Source organism: Cuculus canorus, chromosome 7 (assembly GCF_017976375.1).
Source record: "Cuculus canorus isolate bCucCan1 chromosome 7, bCucCan1.pri, whole genome shotgun sequence".
Classification (NCBI taxonomy): domain Eukaryota; kingdom Metazoa; phylum Chordata; class Aves; order Cuculiformes; family Cuculidae; genus Cuculus; species Cuculus canorus.
Genome location: NC_071407.1, coordinates 7,036,150 through 7,048,285, shown reverse-complemented (window position 1 = coordinate 7,048,285; position 12,136 = coordinate 7,036,150).

The window sequence follows — 12,136 nt, the reverse complement described above, 5'->3', positions numbered from 1 at the left end:
CCCCAAATCTGTGCTTGTCCAAATTCATAGTGTTCTAGTTACTGAACTGAAAAAAATGCAAGTATTGGAAGATATTGAGAAGTCAAAAAAGACCCCAGAACTGTGTCAAGACAAATCACAACCCTCTCCTGGCATGCTGGCAGTGTAACAGTTCCTTCATCGAATCCCTTCAGCCTGAGGCCAGCATAACTTGAGGCAAGTGACAGTCACCAGTCAAAATGTGAATCTTTGCGAAAATCCAACACGGTAGGAAAAGAGGTATTGAATAATTTCATGTGTTATTCTGAAAAGCTTAAGAGTTTACCATTAATGTTATATTTTTTAGATAGCAAAGCAGTTGTAAAACCAAAATCAGTTGGTGTTGCGGTAGTGTATTTATAAAAGAAATAAAATAACCTTAAACAGTACCTTGTGTAACTTTAAAAGAGTATAGTGAGAAACAGCCGTTGTACTGCATTTACTCTGTAGGGCACTTTCAGTGAAGCAGAAGAATAAAGCTCTCTGATAGATCTTTTTTTTTTTTTTTCATCTGCAAGCACCCTTGTTCCCTACCGAGAACTTGAGGATGTGCAGGACAGGAGGGAGTGAACTGACTGCAGGTCTCCTGAGCTGAGAAGTGCATGTACTTGCCGTATAAGGCAGGGTAAGAGAAGAATACTGAAGTTGGTGTGGATGCAGCTTCCCCAGGGTGTGATAATCATGTAGGAAATCAGTACCAGCAGTAAGGCTGAGCCAAAAGGTGGATGTTGTATCTGACATAACAAAGCTTTCTATAGTTATGGAGTCTCCAACTACATAGTAGACTTCTCTCAGTGAAGAGAGGGATGGGTACAGAACATGAAACAGTCTTGAAGCCTAAGTAACCCCAACACCCCCCAGAATTTTTAGCATGGGAATAGACTTCATGTTTGAGAACCTTGAAGAATTTCAGATTTGTTCTCTGCATATGGAGCTCTGAATAGGCATTTAGGGTGTCTGCAGAGTAAAGCATTCCTGAGTTAGTCACAGGTGAAACTCGTGAGTTCAAAGTCCAGAGGAGGACCTAGAGAATTTCGCTGCAGATTCATACCTTCATTTGCCTGATGCCATTTGATCCAGTGCATGTAAGGACACACTTGAAGTGTCTGTAATCTGTGACCATCACATACATAGCTCGCCTGTGCTAATAGCAGGCTGCCTTCTCAGCGAACTCGTTAGGGTTACCAGTGCTAGGGCATCAGCTTTGAAGTTGTTAGTTTGAATTTTGGAAGAGATAAGCAGTTAACAGGCTGTGCAGCTAATTACTGTGCTTATTAAGAGTGTCATACTAAATCCAACTAAGACTGATATGTGTTTTATTGAATAATTTCATTAAAGTGGGAGTAGATTAATAGAACAGAGGGATTAGGGGTTTTTGTACGGTGTTCAAGCACAGTAGAGGCTAAATGTGGCTGAATATTTCGAGTAATTTCATCTGTATTAAGAATTTTCCTCTGGGATGAGTTTAGCTTTAAACTTATCAAGCACAGTAGGAAAACTGGTAACTAGCAAGCTGGGGGAAACTGAATACTGGGTTGATACTATGCAGGGTAAGAATAGACAAGCCTTTTACCACTTCATTTGCTTGCGCACTAAAGACCAGGATTTAGAACTACTTTCACAAAGCAGCAGATTTATCGAGACTTCCAGAAGCACTTTTTAAGGAAAGGTGGGTTGGTTTGGTTTTTTTTTTCTGTTGTTTAAACCTAAATGACTACTCAACTTCGTTCTGGCCTTTAGAAGTGGCATTTCTAGAGAGGCTGTTTTCCAAGTTGACACCTTGTTTTCCTGTAAGCATACTACTTTCCACATGCTCATTCTCAATGCTGTGAACTGTTGGAATGGATCCAGAGGAGGGCCATGGGGATGATCAGAGGGCTGGAGCACCTCTGCTGTGAGGACAGGCTGAGAGAGTTGGAATTGTCCAGCCTGGAGAATAGAAGGCTTTGGGGAGAGACCTTACAGCAGCTTTCCAGTACCTCAAGGGGGCCTGCAGAAAAGCTGGGAAGGGACTTTTTTTTACAAGGGCATGGAGTGATAGGATGAGAGGGAATGGCTTTAAATTGAAAGGGGGAAGAAATTCTTCACGATGAGCGTGGTGAGGCACTGGCACAGGTTGCCCAGGACAGTTGCAGATGCCCCCTCCCTGGAGATGCTCAAGGCCCCCAGGTTGGATGGGACCTTGAACACCCTGGTCTAGGGGGAGGTGTCCCTGCCCATGACATGGGGTTGGAACTGGAGGATCTTTTAAGGTCCTTTCCATCCTAAACCATTCTATGATTCTGTGTCTCTGTCCTGTGCAGTCATGTAATGCAAGAGTGGAAAAACTTTTAAGACATCATTTCCTTCATCTGGCTCACTCTGCATGTTACCAGTAATGCTGGCACGCATGAGACACCTCCTCTAGATGCCAAAGCACAGCCTTTGTGCAATGCTGCTGATGCCCTACGGCGAGATTGGGTTGCTAAGTTAGAATTGAAGAGGACCTCAGAGATGGGGTAAGGTAGGTTATTTAGCAAAATCCGTACCAGCTCACTATATTGGAAAATAAATTGCAGGGGAGACAACTGGGTAAAAGTAGAAAAACAAGAACCTCATTACTTACTGTATGTTTTAAGGAAAGTCTTTGTACAAAGGAGGGAGAATCATCTTGAAAAAGTGCCAGTACATGCAACCTAAAGGAGGATTCCAGTTTTCCCAGCCCGATTTTGGCCATGGTTAAGCTCAGGAGTGGCAGAAAAGTTTTCTTTGCTGTCTGCCCCCTAATGATTTGCTTTAGATTTCTGCATAAACCAAAGCTGTGATGCAGTCATTGCAAAATACAGTGATTGGAGTGGTAAGTTTCCAACGTGTATGTTTGTTGTGTTCAGTTTGTGATGGTTCATATCTGGTCTTAGGAAAAGGTAACCTTTAACCCTGGAAGGTTTTTATTTCCATCATGTACTTTCATTCATTGTTAGACATAGTGGATGCTTTCACTCTAGGAGTAAATAAAAGCATTCCCAGTAACAGTATCTAAATCTTCTTCACAAGTTCATTTCACTGGTGATGCTGCCTTGCTTTTCAAAGAGGGTTATAAAAGAGTGGATTTGGTTTTATAGAAAAGCAGATCCGTAACATTTCCTTTTACTGTGATTTGAAGCATATTTGGGGAGTATTTTAATTGGAGACATTTTTCACCTCGGCCCTGGCATGCTGTCTCTCTCTTCTCCCTCTTACAGCCAGCTGGAGCATAGAGAGAAGCCAGTTAGGCCAAGATCCTTATTTGTAGTTATTCTGCCTTGCTCTTCCATAGGGCAGTTATTACTTTCCGTTTATCTTTTGTTTGCTACCTTTGACTGTAACCACGAGGGGGCATCTCTTGTTTATATTAACCTTGATTGCCCCAAGTTCAGCCTTTTAATTTTAGTTTTCTGTCTAGGTGTTTTGGCTTGGACAAACATTTCTTGTGTAATACAGCAACAGACAAAATCATTGTTCAGTAGTCCTGGGATTCCTCTGTTGCTGTAGTTTGAGCTAATTGTTAATTGTGCTCCAAGAGGATACATTTAGCCTAAGAATTTTTCTAACAGTACTGAGCCAAGCATCCGTTTTCAGTGCAACTTGAGTCAGCAGCTGCTTCCTGTTGCACTTCACTTCTAGGAGATTTATTTTATTCTGCAATACCTCCAAACTTCAATTTGCTAAGGCAAAGAAGAACTCATAATTTCCTACTTATAGTCATGGCTTGCATTTGGGATAGCTTTATTCCCCTGTGTGGAAATGTAGAGATGAGAAGTGACATGCACGTTCTCAGGTTCTGATGCCTGACGGTTCCCACCATTCTAGAAATGAGGTTTACATAGGGTAGGATCAGCTTTTAGAATTCACTTCTGCAACTCTGCCCGAGAGGATGTATCAGTAAGATGTTTATTGGGTTACAGGACCTCAATGATACAGCATCTGCATATATGATGCTTTAAATAGGATGCATTCCAGACAGTGCATGTATCTGAGTCATCTAATTGCTGTTGGTATCACTCAAGGCTGTAGGCAGATGCTGCTGAAGCTTTGAGCAGGATGAAAATCTGCCTGTGTCTCTGCAGAAAAGCTCAAGTTTTCCTACTTTAAGGATAAAATGCGTCCACAACCTTAAGTATTAAGATCACCCAAACAGCATCTAGCCAGCTGGATGCAGGTCCTCATAGTGCAGGGGAAAACACTTCACTCCCTTGCTTAAACTACAGGGAAGTCTGAGCTTCTATATTAATTTCTGGTCAGTTTTAGAATTCAAACTTGTAAATGCTGAGTATCTCTCAAGTACAGCTGTCGTTCACAACACTGGCTACTTGGGAATAAATTGCATTCCTGCTGCTCTGTAATTACCTACAGACTGACAGATACTGCAGAAAGCAACTGTTCTAGGGTTCCTCTATGTAGCTGCCATAACAGCTAGGAGGGATTTATAAATTTTACATTTATTGTATATAATATATTGCAATATATTATTAATGTAATACAACATATAAAGACATAAATATATATAAAGATATACATATATATAAAGATATCTATTAAGGAAATAATCTTTTTCAGTTTAGCCTAGTGCTATGTTTAATATTTTGTCTGAATTGGGACTGAAGAGCACTGCCATGTAGAGGAGGTATTTATGCTCAGTTGTTACAATGCACACTGGTGGTATCCAATTCCTATTTTTAAAAACACCTTTTTTATTTTTTTTTTATATATGTATTTGATAGGTTTTCAGGTATTTGATAGGTTACAGTGTTGATTACTTGTCTTGAAAAGTTGCCAGGTCACCCTACACCATTATGGTTACCGTCTCTTTAGAAAAACTAGTCTTTTACCAAGTGTCTCTGTTCTACGCATGACAACACCTCAGTATTTTTGGTTCTCATGATTTTCCATGGGCCTTACTGGAGGTGACATTCAGGATGAAGTTCACGCTGATCTTCCTTGATTGGTGCTGGATCCTGGGCATTGTTGGGTTTGTTCTCTGGTTCATTTAGAGAACAAAATTCCAAGAGAAAAATGCTCTGGTGGACCAGGCAGTGCTCCTGAGTCCCAAGTCTTAAATAATTTGGCTTCTCTTTCCCTTCATGAATACTCTCTTACATACAAAGACAATTATGCTGAACCTTGTAAGATGGTTCTGATGCTGAAGAAAGAGATTCAGGTGGGTATCTAGGTAGGTAGATGGATGCACAACTGGGAAGCATAGGAATGTTTAAATGTCTTTTTTAATAAGGGGCACTCTAAAAGGTATGTGTAAAAACTTTCATGCATAATGGTCGGTGTAGTCTCTTGCACATTTCAAGGTAAATGAGAGAAGGGAACCCACATTGGTTGTGCTCCTTCAAAAGAGGTGGGGAAGTAAAATAACTGGGGTTGTACTGGTGTGAGTCACTTGAGCTCCTAATGACCATTTGGAGTTGTTTCCTGGAGTAGACAACTCCATCTGCCAAGTAAGATATCGGTCCAAACTGTAAGAGAATCACACACAGATTAGATGCTCAAGGTAGATATGTAAATATTCTGTGTGGAGCATAAAGTAGGGAGACCACAAACTAGGTGGAGGAGAAGGGCTTTTTTTTCAAGGAATAGTCCGGTGGGTAGCTGCAGTAATTAGGAAGAACTGGAGAATGCTTCCTTGCTTTCTGCTTTTCAGTTCCTCCCTCTCCTTCCTCTGGAGGCTGGGGGATTCTCTGGATGTGGGGTAGTTCTTCAAACAGTGAGTAAAATGTTCCCTGTCAGAATGGGGGTTGCCTGGCAATATTCTGCACAGTACACTTCTGCTTTGTTGTCTAATTCCTCCTTGTTTTTGAGTTGCTGAGTGAGACGGCTTGGGCTGATTGCTGGAATGTGCAGCGAGACGAGGGGAAAGCATGGATGGATACAGCTGGTGCGATAAAACTGAAGAGGAGGTTCCCAGGACAGCCAGGCTTTCAGGGTGTTGTTTTTATCTTTACTATGCAAGGGTTCAAGAGAAGTGGCTTCACTATGAGAGTCCATGGGGGCTCTTAGGTAGTAGAAGGGTGTGTTGTGCAGGTTCTCTGACGTACCGTGAGCTGCTAGGAGAGCAACCCAGTATCACAAACTTGGAGAGTGGCAGTTGCATAAGGACGCTTGGATTGTCAAGTGTTTGTGTATTGAACCTGCTTACACAGAACAAGTCCTTTTCCTGCGTGATCCTTCTGAGGTCACCTGGCAATAAAAGGAAGGACTGCTTAGTGGGTTGCAGTTTCAGATCTTGAATTTGCACAGAATCCATACTATGCACTCCTAAGGAATCCCTTAGGAATCCCTTAGGAGTCCTAAGTTCTGTGTGTGGGTTTTTACATTGGGTGATTGTTGAGACTGTATTAATAACTCTTTGTTGTGTAGTGCATAGATGTTAGCCTGGGAAGAAAGAGAGCTAAAAGGCTGGACAAAGGCCATGGCCAAGGTCTCTGACACTTATTTGATGACATTCAGCAAATCAATGGCTGCTGTTGTCTTTGTGGGGAAGCTGTGTCCACAAAGCCACTTGGAACACTCAGCCCGTGCTACTAACAGCATTGCTGCTGCTGCTCTGTCTCCTTGCTCCCTGTGAATTTCTAGGTGCCCAAAAATCTAAGGCAGGATCCAGGATTCTCCTTTATTCCCTTTGCAGAGAAACCAAAGAATGTGGTCTGGGGAAACTGCTGTTTGGTCTGCTCTGCATGCCATCCCGTCTGAGCAGCGTCACCAGCATTGCCTGTTCCTGTGAGGTACTCTGCTTGGTGACTAGAGAACTTTATTTAGCAGGACACGCAATCAAGCAGCTCCAATTGGGAAACCATTAAGAGCAAAATAAAAAAAAAAAATGTCAAAAGAAGTTAATTAGTACATAATATCTAGAATCACATCCATGGATAACTTAGTTATGCATTGCATGAATGCATTGTTTATGAATAAACTGTAATATCCTGTTAGTCCCTAACTTCTACATGTTTTTCATTCCACCAGGGCTTGGATAATCATTTTATGAACCAATTTCCTGAGACCTGAGCACCCTTTATGCTTTGTAGTTTCTCCTGACTTCACCTTTCAGGAGCTATGCACAAGGACTGCAGTATGGATGTGTGTATAATGGCTTGGCAAGTCTCCACAGTTGTGGAATTTGCAATCATCGCTCTGTGTGTAATGCTTGGAACAGCTTTTTTTTTTTTTTTATTTCTGGTGGATGATGAATTAGGCCATCTGTCTCCAGTGTCTGCTGACCCTTCCCCCCACTCTCCTCTTTCCTGGTATGTTGGCACTGTCGCACAGTCAACCAAAGTCAAGGTCTGGAGCCCGGGTCTGTGACCTTCACTGCTGAGACCACGATGGCTCAGTCCTCAATTTCCTAGGGTAATTCTCCACTATGTTATGCACCCACAGGTCTGAGATGCCACGCAAGGAGGAGGGATCCATTTACAGTAACATTAAGAATGCGATAATAGGAACTTCCTTCACGCTTGTAGCTAATACTTGCAGAGTTCTTTATATAGGCCTAAAGTTAATGAGCGGGTTAGTTTTTCAAAACATAAAAGGGACACTTCCTGATTCGCACCAAAAATGGCAGAGGAGACTTGAAATAAATTAATTCAACATAGGTCTGAAAATGCAGATGAACTTGGTCATCACTGAGACAGATGGAAGCTTTGATGAAACAGAAATAGAAAGCCAAGCAAATTTATCTTGGCTTATTTCATTTTGCCCCTTGCCTGAAATAAAAATATATGAGAGTGATATCAGTATCAGCAGCCAAACAGATATGAAGGTCTACCCCTACAAACCGAGGTAGTATTGGTAGCAGTAGAATGTGATCCAAAGACTTCTCAGATTCATGGGAATTTTCTACTGAGTTTATTGGGCTTTGGATTAAGTGCGCAGATACAGAAGACTTTATGTAACAACTTGCAGTGGTAAAGATCTCCTCAAGCACTTGGAGAATCTTTGGGAAGCCTTTCTGTAAACAGCTAGATTTTTAGTGTAAGACTGGAAAGCTTATTTACTGCTGTTGGCAGTCGTCACAGGGATATATGCGAGCGCCTGTGCAGCTCTCCAGGGAAGGGACTTCTGCAGCATTGCCAGTGGTGTTACAAAATGATGAGTCAAGTAGATAAAAAATGCCAAACTGTATGGAAATGATGGGGCTTTGCTTTTAAATAGAAGGCAGGAGGCAGGTTCTTTTTGTTTGATGCTTCTCTTCTGGCCTTTAAAGGTGCATGAAAACCATACTTCACAGCAGTTGTGTGCACTGAGGAGGGGCAGGAACTTCTTTGTAATGGAAAACTGAAATTCCCATGGAGTGATATGATCCATCACATAGGGCTAGGCGATGGTACGGAGTATCAGGAGCTTTGCATTAAGACCTTTGGAAGAGGTGATAATGAGCTAGCAGAGAGAATGGTGGAATTAGATTTAACGGAGTTGACCAGCAATGAGCAAGAAGGGGAAATTCCTCCACATGGAAAGTAATCAAAACACACCATCTGATGACAGCAGGTGTGGGATACCTGGAAAAAACTATCTCTCTTGTGAGTCTAGATCAGGATTACCTCTGACAATTAAAATCATGAGTAGTGCTATGCAAATTCTATGCTCACCATCTCTAAAGGTTTGTTGGTTTTCAGCTCTTTTTTTTCTGTTTCGTTTTGCTAATTTCAAGCATGTGTTTTGGCACCTGATTTGGCCGCAGTGTCCAGAAGTTTATCTTGTGGGTCCAACCAGTCCTGTCCAGAGGTGAAGCAGCTGAAGAGGCTGATACTGAAGGATGATTACTACAAATACAAACAGCTGCCCCTGAGAAGACTCCAGCCTCTTTCAAAGATCAGAGCCTGCCTGGACTCAACTGTGGCTGTCCATGGATAGATGAGATTGCTGCCCTGCCTATGCTGCTCCGAAAAATTGGTCATAGAGCAGTCACAGGTATGTGAGTCCCTGTGCTTGCCTGCCTTGGCACACAAAGCAGCTACACTGAGTTCGATCCTGTGCTACCCCCTCACACACGGTCTAGAGCGTACATTCACAGGCACTTGCAGGACTGCAGGACCACTGTACAGCGAATGAGGGGATCTGCCATGAGGGAGCCTTGGCCCTCCTATCAGAGGCAGCACAGACACAGCCTTAGGTTTTTTTTGCTGGGAGTTAGCTTAAAAAGCCTTTAAACCTCTCTCTTTGTGTCTTTACTAGGACTGCCATTGTGCCAAGAAGGCCAATGGTATCCTGGGGTGCATCAAGAAGAGTGTAGCCAGCAGGCTGAGGGAGGTTCTCCTGACCCTCTACTCTGCCCTAGTGAGGCCTCACTGGGAGTCCTGTGTCCAGTTCTGGGCTCCCCAGCTCAAGACATGCAAGGAACTACTGGGGAGAGTCCAGTGGAGGCCACAAAGATGATGAGGGGACTGGAGCAGCTCTCTTACGAGGGAAGACTGAGAGACCTGGGTCCGTTTAGCTGGAGAAGGCTGAGAGGGGATCTTACCAACACCGATCAATATGTAAAGGGTGGGTGTTAAGGGGATTGGGCCAGAGTAATTTCAATAATGCCCAGCAACAGGCCAAGGGGCAATGGGCACAAAGTGGAACGTGGTTCCACCTTAACACGAGGAAAAACTTCTTTACTGTGAGGTTGACGGAGCACCGGAACAGGCTGCCCAGGGAGGCTGTGAAGTCTCCTTCTCTGGAGATATTCCAAACCTGCCTGGATGTGTTCCTGTGCAACCTGCTCTGGATGAACCTGCTTTAGCAGGAGGGTTGGATTGGATGATCTCCAGAGATCTCTTCCAATCCCTACCATTCTGTGATTTTGCGATTCTGTGATTCTTACTACGGAGTGACCTATAGGAAAAGCAGATGAATAGACTGCATGTAAACTCAGTGTGAGGAAAAGGCAGGTAGTGGTGGGGTCACTTATAAAACGTTTAATGTGACTGTTTTCCTGACTCTTTTATTAGTCTTGAAGTGTTAACGAGCCTTTGAGATTGGGCAACTTTTGATCAGTTCTCAGTGTATCCCACAGCATAAGGGATCTCAGTTTCAAGAACAGAGATGGGTTTATGAGTTGATATGAAAATCAAACATTCCCTTCATTGTTGTTATAATAGTTCCTCTGTCTTAATAATCCTTCAAAGACCAAAGCAGAAAATGGGTTGCTCCTTGTAGGGAAGAAACATTTGAAACCATAAAATTCAGGTTACTTTGAGACTTCTGTCTCCTTGAATTTACCAACTGGCAGAAAATTAGATGACATCAAAGAATCACTAGAAAGGGGCTTGTTTAATTTTGAAATTCATTGGAAATCATCACGTGTGGTTGTAATGCCAACAGCTGCTTTCATGTCTCTTTACTGTAAAAAGAGAGCAGCGTTCTGCCTGGATAAGGGTATAAAAGCTGAAGCTGTGACAGAGACTTAAGTGCAACTTTGTGGGATATACCATCAGTTATCTCCCCTGTCTGTACTACACGTGTTAAGGGTTCAAAAATGCAGCAGTTTGATTTGTATTTTTTTAATAGCAGTGCTGTTACAATAAATTAAATTAAATCTTAAATTAAAATAATTTTACTTAAAAACTGTTCAGATGAGATATGCAAATTACAATCCTGTCCTAACACAGAGTTGGAAAAATACCTATTTTAATGTCTTTTTTTTCTTTTTAATAAGATTTTGAAAATACCTCTGTTGAGTTTAGGTTTTATCTTTGCAAACTTGAGATTTGGGAAAAGTACAGCACCTTTTTGAGAACGGAAGTGGGAAAAACAGTTCTTCAGGTGCTCATCCAGAAATGAGAGCCCTAATTGCAAGTTGGATGAGAGATCACTGAAACATACCCAGGATACTTAGCTGTAATTTTTCAGTTTAAATCCACGCTAGTATGAGAACCTCAATCATGATTTTTGCTATATTCTTCATATCAATTACATACCCTTTGCAGATTTGGTCTACAGTTGCTATTGATGTCTAGAAAAACGGTATAGCAATATTTTAAGAGATACTTAAAAATATTTAAGAAGGTAAAAGAAATGCTTTCCACAGCATCATGAACGGACGCAAGGTGAAGTACTACACAAGAAACACTGTGGAAGTGTCTAAATGCTCCATGGGAGGCTCGGCCCTTCTGTAATTTCTACATATTGATTTGGATTACAGGTTTTTAGGGAAGGACCCTACAGGGGAGAGTAGTTGCAGTAAAAAAATCAGCTGCAGGCAAACATGCATAAGTTTTGCCAATAAAGTCTACTTCAGTCTGGTTTATTGGTCCTTCGCCACCAGCAGCTACCAGATGCCTTGAAAGGTTTTTGGAAAGCAGACTGAGAAAGTATGCCTCTAATGAAGAAACAAGACTTGAGGCACAGTATACTTCTGAAGGATTATCAGAGGCCTCGGGTGTACAGTGAGATACGAGGCTGTAGGCTAAGTGCTATCAGCCCTCATCACTGTAATAATCCATACAAAATGTGCTGTCTTACCCTTCTAATTGTAGAATTTGCAGAGAAAGAGAATAAGAAATCAAAGACAAAACCGTGTAGGTCAATAACTGGTCTGAAAGGCTATTTTTTTCCCCAAAGTTTGATGTATACTCTATGACCTAAAAGCCTCGGTGCTTAAAAAAATACTTCTCGAGCCCAATAAAACTTATGGAGTATAGCAGTTATCTATGGTAAGACTTTAACAGTATTCATGGTCTGCAAATCATGTTCATTGCTCTCGTCTCCCTCTCCTTCTCCCTCTCCTGAAAGAGGGGAGATTTAGATGAGATATTAGGAAGAAATGTTTTCCAGTGAGGGTGGTGAGGCCCTGGCCCAGGTTGCCCAGGGAAGCTGTGGCTGCCCCATCCCTGTAGGTGTTCAAGGCCAGGTTGGATGGGGCTTTGAGCAGCCTGATCCAGTGGGAGGTGTCCCTGCCCATGGCAGAGGAGATGGAACTGGATGGGCTTTGAGGTTCCTTCCAACTCAAACGATTCTGTGACCCCCATTGCAGTATATCTAAGATGGCTTATGGGTTTGGGACTTGGGTGCTCTGTTTGTTTTAACCTCCTTTGCACCAAAATTAATATGCTCATAACAGCACCAGAAAGTGTACCCTAATGAAAAATCTTACCACAGATGATTCAAAAAA